General features: G+C 35.1%; 1 protein-coding gene across 3 annotated transcripts in view; it reads right to left on the reverse strand.

Moving 5' to 3' along the window:
* PTPRD (protein tyrosine phosphatase receptor type D) overlaps positions 1-17,388 on the reverse strand; it is a 1,813,832-nt gene that overhangs the window by 1,629,453 nt on the left and 166,991 nt on the right. For all 3 annotated transcript variants that reach the window (XM_049770278.1, XM_049770286.1, XM_049770270.1), the window contains exon 2: positions 4,686-4,727. The gene's annotated coding sequence lies outside the window, so the exon portion shown is untranslated. The remainder of the gene's footprint in view (positions 1-4,685; positions 4,728-17,388) is intronic.

Below are 17,388 nucleotides of genomic sequence, written 5' to 3' on the forward strand. Positions count from 1 at the left end.
ATTCAGAAACAGATGCTAGAAAAAGAAACTATGGTACATATGCAAAAAGGAATTTCATTTAGCCTTAAGAAAGTCATGCAATTTGCTTCTACTCTTTTGAATGAATGGGCTTGGAGAATATCGTGCTGATTGAAGTTAGTCAGAGAGAGATAGACTAGATGTCTCTCTATAAATAGATAAATCTCTCTCAATAAATAGAATGATCTCTCATACGTGGAATGTAAAGAAACATAATGAGGGACTAATAAATGTATAAAGACAGTGGAAATGAAGAACATGATAACTAGTTGGAAATAGAAGGAAACATGCCCTCCAAGGGTGCTGGGAATAATCAGGGAGGAAACAACAACTATTGTAGATGATAGCACTAAACTGGAAGAAGAAAATGAAGAAAGATAGTGAAAAGTTATGTATGAAACTATATCACCAATAGTCTTGTAAAAAACAGTACAAAACAAAAGAGACTGGTGGGTGGGAGGGCCATTGATGGAGGAAAATAAACAATGGTGAGGAAATTGGTGCTGAAACACTATGTTCCTGAAATACAATAATGAATAATTTTTAATCCACCATAACTAAATAGAAAATTAAAGAGGTTACAACTCTTAAAATCTTCTCAAAAGAAAACTATTACCAACACAAAGTTAAGACAAATACTATTGCATAAGCTTATGTGACACAAAATTTATAAATATAGAGAGCCATTCATGTTCAAAGAACAATCAAGAAAATTGCTAAAATTAATGTAAAGTCCAAATAATTAATGGGTCCTGGAAAAGAAAAAAAATCAAGAAAACTTCTGACTTTTTATTATGAAGCTGCAAATGTAATCCCTGGTGCTAACCACATGCTCCAAGTACTTCTACATTGCTTGACTCTCTTGTCTCTACTTCTGCATTGCAATCCAGAGCAGCTCAGTCTGTTGTATGTGATTACTGCAAACAAAATAATTTATGACTTCTGGCAAGCACTACAACAAGAAAGCTCCACACAAATGAAGTAACTCTCAGTCAGCACGTGTGCAACTAAAGTGATTGCCTTTGGCAGGTACCACAACCAATCATGTGTGCGTTCTCCTAAACATAAAATAGCAGCAAAAGGAAAAGTAGTAATAAAAATATTGAGAAATAAAATAAAATTTACTCAATGCATGTGACATAAGAGGTTCTTTAGATAATTTAGGCGGGTTTCCTCCCCACATAACTATGTAATAAATTATTAGTGAGTAATTTTTTTAGTATTGTTTTGATTTTCACACTAGGATGTTATTCACTCTTCAAACCCAGGAAGCATGCTTTTCAAAGCATAGATTCTCCTAATTTTTTACCCTAGAAAAACGCCTAGAAAATGCTCCTCTTTTCATTTCATTTCCAGAAATGTCACTCCCTGGAAGATCAGAGGGAAACAGTAGTAATAACTAACAGCAGGCTTGAGGTTGATTCTGCCTGACTATGGGAAACTGAGATGATTTGCATTGTGTTCTGTTTGATTTAGTTCCCTGCCAAATGTCATGCCAAAGCCTTGACACAACAGATTTGAGCCTGGAGCCATTCATTCCCTGTCTGGCAGTGCATATTGGCTGGCTTACTTTCCTTGAATATTCAAAAATCATATCATTCTTGGAATAGAGACTGTAAATGAGTAAGAGTAAAATTATATGAAAAACAGGATCAATAAAATATTTTAGGGTGTGATTCAACTTTAAAATATTAGAAAAATTTTCCACATATGCATATGAATATGTGTCTGGATTTTTTCATATAAACATGGTATAATAGACACAGTAGGTTTATTGTCAAATATAATGATGAATAGGTATAGCCAAATGTTTTTACTCAAATATTATATTTTCAGAAAATAGAACTGACAGATTATTAATAAACATAAATGTATGTCCATTTTCTTCAATTACAATGAACTAAAATTGTAATTACAGGTAACCCTAATGATTTGCCTTTTATTTTATTTAGTTCTTTTATTTTTAAAAATTTTTATTGAGACTTGTGAATTACAAGTCTTTCACAGTTGTATTTCAGGTATGTAGTGACAGTGAATTAGGGTTCCTTTTATTTTTATTTTATTTATTAATTATTTGTTTTTAGTTTTTTATTTCTATTAGTTATAAGGTTGTTCAAATTATAGTTTGTATTTTCACAGATAAATTTGCTCATGATTGAATTATAGTCATACAATGTATAACATTCACCAGTGCTCACTTCCTGCCACCAATGTCGAGTTTCCCTCTCACACTCCCTGATATCATCTGCCCTCCCATCCACCATTCGCAGCCTGACTCTGGAGCAGGCATTTTACTTCATTTATTCTCTCTTTGTCTCCCTCTTTATCTTTTTCTTTCTTTTTTGACACTATGGTTTGCACTACTATTAATGAAGGGGTGCCAGGCTGGTCTCGTTCATAGTAAACCCTTTTCTATTCTAATTACATTCTCAGCTCTTTGTGGCAAGCTTCCCTATGATGGACTGGTCCTCCTAATCCTCATCTCTCTTGTCTCTGGCTATCATCCCCACACTGTCTTTTATTTTTCTTATTTTCTACAGTAAGTGAGCTTATTTTGTGTTCATCTCTCTCCCTCTGACTCATTTCATTCAGCATAATAACCTCCATGTCCACCCATGTATAAACTTGCTTTCATTTTAATATAAAATTACTCTCATAGTAAAAGAATGAAAAGAAAAGAAAATACAATGAACTGTTTCATCAACTATTTTCTGTGGATGGAAGGATCCAAAACAGGGCAATCATCTAGAGAAACTATAGCCAGACATCATAAATGCAATCAGATATTTATTTTATGTACTTCTTTGATTGAAGGACTATGCCCCACTCAAAGTTCTATATATATATTTTTTAATATTACTGGGGTAGATTTTATACTGTTTGCTTTTTTCCTGCTTTTCCATGAAGGACTTTTAAAATTAGCCCTTATATTAAGATTTATTTTTTCTGGGGCCAGAGCAATAGCACAGAGGTAGGGCGTTTGCTTGCATGCTGCCAACAGGGATGGACCTGATTATCCCCAGGATCCTGTATGGTTCTCTGAGCCTACGCGGGCGATTTCTGAGCACAGAGCTAGAAGTAACTCCTGAACACTGCTGGGTTTGGCCCCAAAACAAACAAAAGAAAAAGATTTAGTTTATCAGACTTTGTATTCTCTGCTACCATCCTTAAAAATTTGAGAGACTTTAGTTTATGCTCGTCATATTCATACCAAATACTTTAGAATCATGTTGTATATTTTCTTTTCACTTTTTTTAGAATTTTAGGTTGTTTGTAATAATCATGCTATTTGTACTCATCTTTGTTTCTAAATTAAAATTTTATAAAATAATCCACTTAGAAGTAACAGACATCTTGTGTTGAATTATTTCCTTGTTTTGCCCTTCATATAGTGCACTTACTTTTTTCTTTTTTTTAGTCTCATTCTTTTTTTATTATTATTAATAATTTTTAATTTGACCAAAGTGGATTACAAATCAGTAGTATTTTAGATACATAGTGACATTGAATCAAGTTTAAGAACTTTAAAATACTACCTCCTTAACCTGTTTATCTCCAAATGCAAGGTAGTCTCCTACAATAATTGAAACCTTAATTCCTTTTTTAAACTCATTTTTGTTTATTTTTTCCTTTATACCTATATGTGAGTATATATATATATTAAATATATTTGCTCCATTTTTGTTTTCTTCTCTTCCTTAACTTCACCTGTTTTGGTGTTTTGGTTCTGCTGGATACAAAAACCTATAAGAAAAAGTCTTGTCTGGGATTAAAGCTTTGGTCAAAACCAGGGCACAGGAGCTGGTGAGGTGGTGCTACAGATAAGGTGTCTGCTTTGCAAGCACTAGCCAAGGAAGTACTGCGTATCTATCCCCCGGCATCCCATATGGTCCCCCCAAGCCAGGGACAATTTCTGAGCTCTTAGCCAGGAGTAACCCCTGAACATCAAACGGGTGTGGCCCCCCCAAAATAAAACTAGGGCACAGAGAAGATGGAACATGCTCACCCCAAATGCACAAGCAATATAAAACAGCACCATTTCATTTTGCAAAGGCATATTAAAAAAGGGGAAATTTTACATATAGAAACAAGTTCTTATCTATTAGGGATAAGAACTCACACATTTTACAACACAGGGTCACCTCCTACCTTGACCATATGTCATGTGGTCTTACTTAAACTCCATGCAACTTACATTTTTTTCTACCTATTTACCTTTTCAAATGATTTTCAATTTCTTTTTTTTTTGATTTGTGGAAATAATTAATGATGCTCAGGAGTTACTCATGCATCTGTATTCAAGGATCACTCCTGGTGGTGATCAGGGACCATATTGAAAGCCAGAAATCAAACTTGGGCCAACTGATTGCAAGGCGATCACCTTACCAGTTGTACTATTGTTCAAGTGTCTGCATTTCATTTATAAACTAATTTTTATGATTGTCACTCAAAGCCCTCTAGCATCCTAAATAGATTAGATCTTTATTGATGCACTAAATAACTTCTGATTCTCATAATAAAAAATAATTGTAATTAAAATATGTCAAATACCTTTCACAGCCAAAGTATAGTACACATTGTTTTATATGCAAGGAACCAGAATGTTATAATGATATCTGAATAAGTTTTTAAGTAGTAACATTGAAATATATTTTAAATATACATACCTTTGCCCAAGGCACATCCTGCTGTGGTCTCAGGACAGGAACCTAAAATTAAAAAGTATATTCTCATTAATATATTTAGAGCAATAATGATATTAAAATAAACATGAAATTTAAATAAGAACAAAATTTTAACCTAAATTATTACTCATGTGTAATATCTGATTCATTAACTTGTAAGAAATTAAAAAATATTTTATATTAGTTAATTAGGAAAAATAAAGTACAGAATGTAAGTACCTTTAAATCTGTTTCTCCAAAGGAAATATATTTCTTTATTTGAAAATAAGCTATTTGGGGTAGCTATGGTCTCATCATCCTCCCCACCAAAGAGAAAAAAAAAAAGAAACTGGTATTTCCTCTTAGTATGAAATATAAAGCAGTGATTTCATAGTGTACATAGTAAATTTTTATGCAAAATCACGGGCTTCATCTTTTTTTTAAAATGATATTAGAAATATTAGGTTCCAAAAAAAAGTTGAAAGTTAGATAGGCTTGAAGATAATAAAAATCTTATGCTTCTTCATCAAAATGTAGAGCACCAATTAAAGTTAACAGAGCACTATTTTCACAGTAATAGTGTTTCAAACTTCAGGCAGTGAAATTAAAATGTGATGTGGAGAAAATACACTTAACTCTGTTCAAATAAACGCGTATGCTTTGAAAATCAATAGGAAATAGAATTAAATAATGCTATATTAAAGCTCATTATATCCATTACTTCTGTTTGGTTATTATATCAGGCACAGATATGTCTTTTCAAACTTGTTCAGATATTTGCTTATGTAAATGCACAATACAAATCTAAAATTTTATTTCAAATGTGATTATATAAACTATAATGATTTAAATGACTTGAAGAATAGAACAACCTTTTTGCTCATGTATTTTGGCATCCTGTCTGCCTGAAATTTCCAAATATGAAAATAAAAATCAGAGTAAATAAGGTTTTGTTATTTCTGCCAATAGTTGAGAATGAAATTTTACTGCAAATGATAATGATATCCACATGGTAGAAATTCATTTTCTTTTAAATTAAAGAATACAAGCTCAGGGAAGCTTTTCTTTAGAGGACATTAGTGAATGATAAACTAACTGAAACCAATCAATGAATTAAAGGTTCTACTCTATTACATAAATATGTCTCAAAACAATAGGAGAATGCAAGACTTGGTGTGGCATAGAATCTTAACATTCTCAAGCAAAAAACCCACAGAGGAGTTCAAATTGCATGCACCATACTCAAGAAGTCTAATAACACAATATTTAATATCAGCAATTTATTTGAGGTATGGGTAGGCCATACCAAGTGGTGCTTATGTCTCTGTGTTTATGAATCATTCCAAGCAGTGCTTGAGGGACCATATGCTATACAGGGGTTAAATTGGGGTCTGCTGCATGCAAGGCAAGTATCCTAACCTGAGTACTATCTCTCCAACCCTTTAATAATGGGATCTTAAAGCCCTGCCCAAACACGCCGCCCACGTGAGCACTTCTGGCCCGCCCCTGCCGGCTTCCCTCAGCCTTCTGCAGGTAGGGAAGCCCCGCCCAAACACGCCACCCGCACGAGCACCTCTGGCCCGTCCCTGCCAGCTTCCCTCAGCCTTCTGCAGGTAGAAAAGCCCCGCCCTAACATGCTGCCCACGCGAATATAGCTTAACACAACTTACAGGTATAGCCAGCTCAGACCTAAAACCGAAATTTCTTAAAAAATCAAGAGCCCATAAAATTGGAAACAAAAGGTGGGCACTCGGAGACCTCTGCGCCCACCAGTCTGCGTGCCTCTCCCTAAAGTGAGTGCAGCGCTCAGAGGCTGCTCCACCTGGGGCATAGGGACCCCGCATCCATGACCCTCCCCCCGCGCCAGTGCCCAGGAAGAATGCATTCCCCTGGGACCCTTCCACGTGGGTGCTCGGAGACCTCCGCACACGTCAGCCTGCATGCACAGAGACCCCATTACACACCACCTCACTTTCCTGGCCCAAGAGATCACCCCACCCGACCCGAGCTTAGACAGCAGAGGGCAGTTCCCTAGTATTTAGCCGGCCAAAGTCACCTGTGCCACTGGGATAGGCTGAGACCAATAGACTGGGTGAGCTTGGACCTGCCAACTGGACCTTTGGGTAATCTAGACCAACCTAGCTTCCTGAGCCCCAGAGTGGATGCGAGACCCCCCAAGGGCTGACAGCAGGTACCGGGTGGGCTTGGCTGGGGTAATTTCTTCTGCGGAAACTCGGAGGGGGCGGAACTTCGGTGATTCCCAGAGAGGGAAGGGAACAGAGAGCTAGGCTAAACAGCACCTGCAACCATCATGGCTAGGAGCAGAACTGCACCGGCTGACAGGATTAAAGATAAGGAAATTGACCAAACGCACTGAAGGAAGGATGACTTCCAAGTAGTAGAGGGGGAAGAAAGAGCTAGACTCAACAGTGCCCTCCACCATTGTGACCAGAAGAGGACCAGCACTAGCTGACAACAAAAGGACAAAGCAATGAATCAGGCCATCTAAAAAGGATAGGAGGAGCCAAACCTCAGCAAGCTCACCCAACAGTCCCCCCTAGAACCACCCTCAGGGAAGGGACATATTCCCACACCACAGGGAATAAAAACAGGCTGAAATTAGGAGGCACAGCATTCCAAAGCATACCAATAAAGGCAAAGAAATATGGGTAAATCAAAGAGAACCCTAACATCTGAAAATACGGAGAAAACTCTAACAAGTTTCTAAGTCCACCAAAACACACAGCTCAGTGGGAAGGTGACCTAAAATCAGCAATGAGGATGGAAATGCAACTATTGATAAAAGAAATGAAAGAAACATTAGCTACTGAGTACAAGAAATCTATGGATGAAAGAATCAGCCTAATTAAAGAAGAAATGTTAAAGAACATGAGAGATTCCATACAAAAATAAGTGAAGGAATTAAAAGACAAAGTAACAAGCCTTACTAGCAGAAACACAGAGTTGGAGAAACACATTGAAGAACTCAAAGGAAAACTGCAAACAAAAAATGATCAAGACACCAAAAAAAATTAAAAAAGGCAAATTACTGGAAGGAAAAGTCCAGTATCTAATGAACAAGGACAAAAGAAACAATCTAAGAATTGTGGGTATACCAGAAGGGGAGGAAATAGGGAAAGGGGAAGAACAAGTAGTCAGAGAGATAATAGCAGTGAACTTCCCCACCCTCTGGAAAGAAACTTCAATGCTAATCCAGGAAGTGAAAAGAGTCCCTAATAAAATAGACCCTAATAAACCAACACCAAGACATATAGTAATCCAAATGGCAAAAAAACAAAGAGAAAGAGGAACTCCTTAAAGCAATGAGAGAAAAAAAAACCTCAAGTACAAAGGTAGCGACATAATAATCAAACCAGATCTCCCATTCAAAATAATTCAAGCAAGAAGACAGTGGAATGACATATTTAAACGACTGAATGAAAGAAACTTCCAACCTAGGGTCCAATACCCAGCAAAACTATCATTCATATGGGAGGACAGACTAAAAACATTCTCAAACAAGAATGAACTTGAACTATTTGTGCAAATAAAACCAATCCTAAATTACCTGCTCAGAGATGAATTACACAATCCAAACCCCCGATTGTAACAAAAACCACCCTACACAACACAACTGCACAACAGTCATCTCTCTCAATAATCTCCCTAAATGTTAACGGACAAAACTCTCCAATTAAAAGACACATAGTAGAGAACTGGATTAGGAAAAATAAACTGGACTTTTGCTGTCTGCAAGAAACACACCTACAACTACAGGATAAGCACAGGCTTAGAATAAAAGGATGGAAAGTAATTATTCAGGCCAATGGGAAAAAAAGAGCAGGGACAGCCATTCTTGTATCAGACCAAATTGCATTCAACCTCAAGAGAGTGATCAGAGACAAAGAAGGTCACTACTTACTGATCAGGGGAACATTAGATCAAGAAACACTAACCCTGGTCAATATCTATGCACCTAATGTAGAGTCAGCAACATATGTGAGGCAACTGCTCATAAACCTGGAGAAACACATAAAGGGAAATGTGATAGTAGTAGGGGACCTCAATACTCCACTATCACCACTGGACAGATCCACCAAACAGAAAAATAGCAAAGAAATAAGAGCTCTAAATGAAAAATTAGAAGATTTGGGGCTAATAGACTTATATAGAGCCCTCCATCCCCAGAAAGCAGAATACACATTCTTCTCAAGCCCACATGGAACCTTCTCCAGAATAGACCATGTCTTAGGATACAAAGCCAACCTATATAAGACCACAAAGGTAAGGATCATTAGAAGTACCCTTTCAGATCACTATGCAACAGAACTCAAAATTGACATCAAGAAGAAGCAATGGAAGAAAACTATAAAACTCTGCTCCAAGAAATAAGAGAGGACACACGGAAATGGAAACACATACCCTGCTCATGGATTGGCAGGATTAACATCATCAAAATGTCAATACTCCCCAAGGCATTATACAGATTTAATGCCATCCCTCTAAAGATACCCATGACATTCTTCAAAGAAGTGGATCAGACACTTTTGAAATTCATTTGGAACAATAAACACCCTCGAATAGCTAAAGCAATCATTGGGAAAAAGAATATGGGAGGAATTACTTTTCCCAACTTTAAACTGTACTACAAAGCAACAGTTATCAAAACAGCATGGTATTGGAATAAGGATAGGTCCTCAGATCAGTGGAATAGGCTTGAATACTCAGAAAATGTTCCCCAGAGATACAACCATCTAATTTTTGATAAAGGAGCAGGAAATCCTAAATGGAGCAGGGGAAAGCCTCTTCAACAAGTGGTGTTGGCACAATTGGATAGCCACTTGCAAAAAATTAAACTTAGACCCCCAGCTAACATCATGTACAAAGGTAAAATCCAAATGGATTAAAGACCTCGATATCAGCCCCAAAACCATAAGATATATAGAACAGCACATAGGCAAAACACTACAGGACATTACAGGCATCTTCAAGGAGGAAACTGCACTCTCCAAGCAAGTGAAAGCAGAGATTAACAGATGGGAATATATTAAGCTGAGAAGCTTCTGCACCTCAAAGGAAATAGTGCCCAGGATACAAGAGCCACCCACTGAGTGGGAGAAACTATTCACCCAATACCCATCAGATAAGGGGCTAATCTCCAAAATATACAAGGCACTGACAGAACTTTACAAGAAAAAAAACATCTAACCCCATCAAAAAATGGGGAGAAGAAATGAACAGACACTTTGACAAAGAAGAAATACGCATGGCCAAAAGACACATGAAAAAATGTTCCACATCACTAATCATCAGGGAGATGCAAATCAAAACAACGATGAGATACCACCTCACACCCCAGAGAATGGCACACATCACAAAGAATGAGAATAAACAGTGTTGGCGGGGGATGTGGAGAGAAAGGAACTCTTATCCACTGCTGGTGGGAATGCTGTCTAGTTCAACCTTTATGTAAAAGCGATATGGAGATTCCTCCAAAAAACTGGAAATCGAGCTCCCATACGATCCAGCTATACCACTCCTAGGAATATACCCTAGGAACACAAAAATACAATACAAAAACCCCTTCCTTACACCTATATTCATTGCAGCTCTATTTACCATAGCAAGACTCTGGAAACAACCAAGATGCCCTTCAACAGATGAATGGCTAAAGAAACTGTGGTACATATACACAATGGAATATTATGCAGCTGTCAGGAGAGATGAAGTCATGAAATTTTCCTATACATGGATGTACATGGAATCTATTATGCTGAGTGAAATAAGTCAGAGAGAGAGAGAAAAAACGCAGAATGGTCTCACTCATCTATGGGTTTTAAGAAAAATGAAAGACACCCTTGTAATAATAATTTTCAGACACAAAAGAGAAAAGAGCTGGAAGTTCCAGCTCACCTCAGGAAGCTCACCACAAAGAGTGATGAGTTTAGTTAGAGAAATAACTACATTTTGAACTGTCCTAATATTGAGAATGTATGAGGGAAATGTAGAGCCTGTTTAGGGTACAGGCGGGGGTTGGGTGGGGGAGGAGGGTGATTTGGGACTTGGGTGATGGGAATGTTGCACTGGTGATGGGTGGTGTTCCTTTTATGACTGAAACCCAAACACAATCATGTATGTAATCAAGGTGTTTAAATAAAAAAAAATTAAAAAAAAATGTGACTGATATAAGGAAAACATAGGAAGTTCATGCCTGACTCACTTTAAAAAAAAAAATGGAAACATCATGCTCAGCCATACACATGCAAAAAAAAAAATAATAATTGGAAGAATGGAGAGCCACACAGTAGCGTTCAAGGGTTATTCCTGGCTCTACACCAGAAATCACACCTAACAGGATTGGGAGACAATATGAGATGCCCGAGATCAAACCCTGATGGGTTGCCTGCAAAACAAATGCCTTACCTACTGTGTTATCACTCCAGTCCTTCAAAAATATTCTTGATGCTAAAAATCATTTTGTAAAGAAAGTGGAAATACAGACTCAGAATGGCAACCTATAAGAAAGCTTGGTGAGTAGCACCCTATTAGCTTAAATTTAATATGACTGAATTCAATTCTGTGTGAACAAGGTTTAAATATATTATTAGAACCTAAATTACTCTGTAATATCCCTTAAACAATATGGCTTTTTTCTTGAAAAAATCCACTCTATTAAATTTCTGTATAATCAATTTTGTGATGATTATAGAACACTGGCATAAAAGAGGTCTCCCTCCCATATATAACCTCCCTTAATTTGGCCAATTTACTTCTCTATTGGACTTGAAATTTGGAACAAGTTTCTACCTGGTAAGATATTGAATTGTGTCATGAGCCTTTTTCCACTAGACCTTTACAGTGACAATATTGTCCCATAAATTATTCCAATTCCCAGTTGAAGAACAGAGGGAAAAGAAATTATTGATTTTATAGGGTACCCACATTTGACAAAAATGAAATAAAAAGATTGAGACCTGCTCTCCACCACCATTATTATCATATTTGTAAAAAATAACTTATAAGGATTGGAGTAATAATATGAAGGGTGGGTTTGCCTTACATGGTTAATGGTTTCAATCCATTGCACTGAATTAAATGTTGTTTTTCTTTGGTTTCTTTGTTTTTATTTTTTTGAAATGTGAGTATTACTTAGTAATTACTTCATAAATGGTTCTCAAGATTATTGTATTTATGGCAGTAATGTCTGTTGAGGTTTAATTCTGTGGTCCTGTTTGCAAACATGTGCTCCAATACTTTCAAATTGCTTTTTAGTTTTTATTTTTATTTATTTATTTATTTATTAGTTTTTGGGCCACACCTGGTGACACTCAGGGGTACTCCTGCTATGCGGTCAGAAATTGCTCCTGGCTCTGGAAACTATATGGGACACCAGGAGATCGAACCCAGATCCATCCCGAGTCAGCTGCATGCAAGGTGAATGCCCTACCACTGCGCCATTGTTCTGGCCCCTAATTTTTAATTTTTAAATCAAATATTAAATTTCATCACTCTTTATAGCTATGCAGTATTCCATTGTGTGTATATATACATATATATATATACATCTTCATGTTCCACTCATCTATTGGAATGATGAATCATGAAATTTGATCCAACATATTGAATTGGAAAATATGGTAAATGAAGTAAGTCAGAAGAGAAAGGATAAATACAAATTATATCACTTATATGTGGTATTTAGAATTACTTTATGAAGAAATGCAATGGTTTAAGTGGGAGTTGTCTGGGTATACAGGGTATACAGAAGGAAAGAAATTGAGTGGAAGAGGAGAAAAACAAATATTACTGAATGGGGGCCAGAGGCCAAGTGGTCTTTGGTTCATTGTCATGTTAAAAAAAAAAGAACACAACTAAATATCCAAACCAAAGGCAACACAGTGGAATTGAGAGATCCCAAATTTAACAACCAAAACTTAAAATTAGCCTGTTGTACTGGCATACTGGGAGGTGGGAAGGGGATAATGGGAGCTCTTAGGGTACATTGGTGGTGGGAGATCAAAACTGGATGAACCAGGGATTGTCCCTGATTTATTGTATTTCTGAAATCCAAATATGAAGGAACTGTAAATCTAATGGTTTCAATAAAAATAAAATAATTTTGAAAAGATCTAAAAGTAGCTTATTAGAAAACAATAAGTAAAATATAATAAATATGCAACATGTGGTGCTATTACTTTCTTCAAGAAGGAACTCAATAGACAATGAATGAGATAACATGCTTTGCACAGAAAACAACACCACTTCTTTGGCCAAAGAAACATGCTTTGCATGTACAAGGACCCAGGTTTTTGTTTACTTGAACTTCTTTGTATCTACTTATTATAAAATCAGATGTGTTGGTATGCATAAAGATTCAAACATGTTCAGAAAGATTGCGGCATATAATATTTTTCTTTAAAATTATTATGAAAAATAATGCTTATGATTTTATAACAATTACTAATTTAATAGATATGAAACACATATGTGACTTTTACAATTTTCAATAAAGCATTTTTTAAATTAATTAGTATTAGAGTAATATTGGGTTTTCTCAAAATTTATACTGGAACCTTTTTATCTGATACTTCAGAATATTACTGCAGTTGGAGATAATGTCCTTATAATGAAATTTAGAATAAACTATTATTTAGGTCAAACATAACTATTAAATCTGTTATCTTTATTAAAAGACTATAGACAAAGATAGAGAGTACAAACCATACAATGTGTCTAAGAGTAGATGAGATACGTTGAAGTTACCTGCCTCATAAACACTATGCTGTAGCAAAGTTAGCATGCAGAAATATGAAGGAAAAGTATGTCCATTAAAACTCCAAAGTGTGAGGGACCAGAGGGATGCTGCAAGTGATAAAGCGTCTGTTTTGCCCACGCTAGCCTAGAAAAGACTACAGTTTGATTCCCCTGGCATCCCATATGGTCCCCCAAGCAAGGAGCTATTTCTGAGGGCATAGCCAGGAGCATCACTGGGTGTGGCACAAAAACAAACAAACAAACAAAAAACTGAAGTGTGACCAAAAAAAAAAAAACCCGAACTAAGACAATTTGGATTTTCTTCTAAACACAGATCTACACAAACATGTGTAAAGTTAAATTATAAATGCTCTCTTCTTTTCCACCTAGCTATTTTCTCTTGTGAGCTTCTTATATAGTCACGCTTTCCTGATGTTCCTAAGTTGCAAGGGGTTTTCTATTAGGTGACAGTACTTCCATTGTTGCCTTTCAAAATGTATTTTTAAAGTACTTCTCTTGTGCATTGAAGAGCCTTTCACAAAGATTTTTATCACTGCAAATTACTTGGTCTATAAGTCCTCCTTCAAAATGATACGTCAAAAAAAGTGAATAATACATTTTTAAATAAATTTAAAGAAATAACACAATTTTAAAGAAAAATTGATAAATTGTCGTTTTTATTTAGTATTGATAGTTGTATAAATTAGAAAACAATTTTCCTGTTGTGCCAAAGTTCTAAAAATATTTACTCCATTTTATTCAATTATTTGACATCTGGAATCTCTCAAAATGATTTATCAAGAGATGTTCATTATCATTTAACATAATTTGGTAATCCTTCCTACCACTATTCATGTTAGCTCCAATTTCTTATCAATAAAAAATGAGCAAAATGTTTCAGAATATTGATAGAAATATGTTCATATACATAGTATTGAATAATTATAATATTTATACTGTGCTCAAGTTATTAAAATAAGGTTATTAAGTATATTTTATAAATTTATATGAGCAGATATGGTTACAAAATATTTCACTGTAAAACTAAATTAACCTAGATATAAGGAATATCCTTAACTCTCACCCTTCCCTTTTCTATTCCACAACAGTCGTTTTTTTTTTTTTTTTTTTTTTTTTTTTTTTTTTTTTTTTGGTTTTTGGGTCACACCCGGCAGTGCTCAGGGGTTATTCCTGGCTCCAGGCTCAGAAATTGCTCCTGGCAGGCACGGGGGACCATATGGGACGCCGGGATTCGAACCGATGACCTCCTGCATGAAAGGCAAACGCCTTACCTCCATGCTATCTCTCCGGCCCCAACAGTCGTTTTTTTAATTTAGCAAAATACTCAAAATTCTAAGATAATAATGTTAGTCATTAGCTTTTCTTTTTCTTTTTTTAGAAATTTTCTTTACATTTCAGAATATGTTGAGATTTTTCATAGTTGTGATCTGAGAATGCAATTGACAACTCATTCATTCTTGAATTACATTGTCTCTTTTATATCCAAAATAACTGACAGCACTAACATCCAAAAACATTTTATTCTTTTCACATTGGAAGATAACTCATATATTAAGTAACAGAGATATTAAATTGTATAACTTGACATAGCATATGGAGTCTAGAAAATATCTCACCCTTTGTCATGAGGTCCATATTATTGGATGGAACGTGATAAATATGGTTATATGAACACCAACTGAGAGTTGAATACATATTTTTAAAATTAAGTAAATAGTGTTAGTGGTAAATAACAAAAATGCCAATTCATCAGGTGCTATCTAGATATCTGGAACACTTCATCAAGACTAAAACTAAACAATTTATATATAGTCTTTTAGTAAAATATAAACAGAGAAAATATAGAAGGAAAATTCAAAAATATCCTCAGAGTTTATAATGTTTTAGAACTACACCAGTTATGCTCATGGCTTACTCTTAGCTCTATGCTCAGGGATCATTCATGCTGGGGTTCAAATTATATATGTACACTCTAAGTATATGGCACAGAGAGATATCTCCTGTTTTTTTTTATATATAATTTTCCTTGTTTCTCAAAACTTTTTTTTCTTTTTCTCTTTTAGGTTCTTGCCTTTAGCTTAAGCCTTGAGAATTCAGCTTCCCATTCTTTACTTTAACTTATTATTATCCTACTACAATGGGTTTTTCGTAAATATCATGCAAATTTGTGATACAAGTGTTTGCTTAACAGTGTATATTTTCCTAGAACTTTTCAGTTTCTAAAAATGCTAAAAATGTGAATTCTCACATCTAGCAACTAACATGACCTCTGGCATATAACAGTAACAAGAGAATAATTGTTGAATGAATAGGTATGAAAACAATCATATAATATCTAGAATAATTACTAGTAGTTGCTTTTTATCATACATGCAGAAGTAACACACAAAATATATTATACTCCATCTCACATTACAAAAAAGTGAATATGACACTTTATTAACCTAATCAGCCATAGCACATTGGAACAGAGATGGTGACTTTCAGTAGACTTTTTCTATCTTTAAAATTACCTTTTCTCAAAACCTTAAATTGAAAACAAACAAAAAAAAGATCAATATAGTCTTGTAAAGTACCATTTATATCCTCTTTCCAACACTGCTCACTTCTGCTTCATAGCACACCAGACAGCAGAGCTGATTCGTTAACTACATAATGACCATCTAATTTTATGCACACATTTTCCAAATAGTCAGCACATATTTTCTGCTATATTCTGGTTGAATGGTAAAAATTCAGAAAACAAAAGTTTGTATTTGACTTTCAAAAGAAATATAAAGTATTGAACATTGCCATGAGGATAGTCTGTACCACTGAAGATTTATTTTATAAATGTGTACCTGCCATATGCCTGCTTTATATTTTATATATGTGCCTACATACATACAGGCACACAAAGCACTACAACCAAATATACACTTATCTTTGGATTACAGCTTTATTTTATAAATAAGAATATTAAAATATTTTTATTTTATTTTCACTTTATTATTTTTATTTTAGAGGATGAAAAATTCACGAATGTTTATTATCATTATACCATAAAAACTGTCAGTATACATATAAACATGAACACATACAGACACCACAACTGAACAAAATATTATTTCTCTCAATTTAAATATATAATTCTATAAACTTGCAAATTATGCTTTTTTTAAAAAGTCTTACTACAATTATATAATATTTTGTCAGTGAAATAAATACTCAGTATCTAAATTAATTAGAATATAATTAGAAGTGTCATATTCTTCAACAGATATACCAAAAACAAGAGTCTGTTCATAAGTCATATTGTGAAAGTCTTCATGTTTCAGAAATGAGATACTAGAAAATGTTAAAAAAAATATCAGTATATTCCAACTTTCCAGCAACATTTAGAACCACGTAACCTCAAAGAAAGGAGCTTGGGAACTCACATCAACAGAGATGAGTGATCCCACACTGAAGATCAGAATCTACTCTGCTAACTGTGCACATATCAATAGAGGCACTATTCAACCAGCCAGTGGAGCTTAGACAGACATCATCATAAAGAACGAAGCCAATGGATGGTTTGTCAACAGAGGGTAGCTAAGCCTACCATGGTCATGCATTTCTATTAGTCAATGAACCCCAATATGACAAGTAGAATACACCACACTATAAGCGTGACAATAGGGAAACAACACAGGCTTCTACCATGCATAGAGAATTAAGATGGCAACTCTGATGACACAAAAAGTTCCATCAAACTTTTGAGTCTCTCAGATAAAACTTAAGAGAAGGAGGACTTGTAAGGAGAACCTCTAGAGAATAGCCTCATAAAACTTGAAGAAAGCATGTAAAGAACTGATTGAACCATGAATAAGAATCAAGAGAATATGAAAATAGAAATGAGAAAACTCCAAAAAGAAATAACAGTTCTGAAAAACTTGGTAGAATAAATGAA

The sequence above is a fragment of the Suncus etruscus genome, chromosome 1 (assembly GCF_024139225.1).
Source record: "Suncus etruscus isolate mSunEtr1 chromosome 1, mSunEtr1.pri.cur, whole genome shotgun sequence".
Taxonomy (NCBI): Eukaryota; Metazoa; Chordata; class Mammalia; order Eulipotyphla; family Soricidae; genus Suncus; species Suncus etruscus.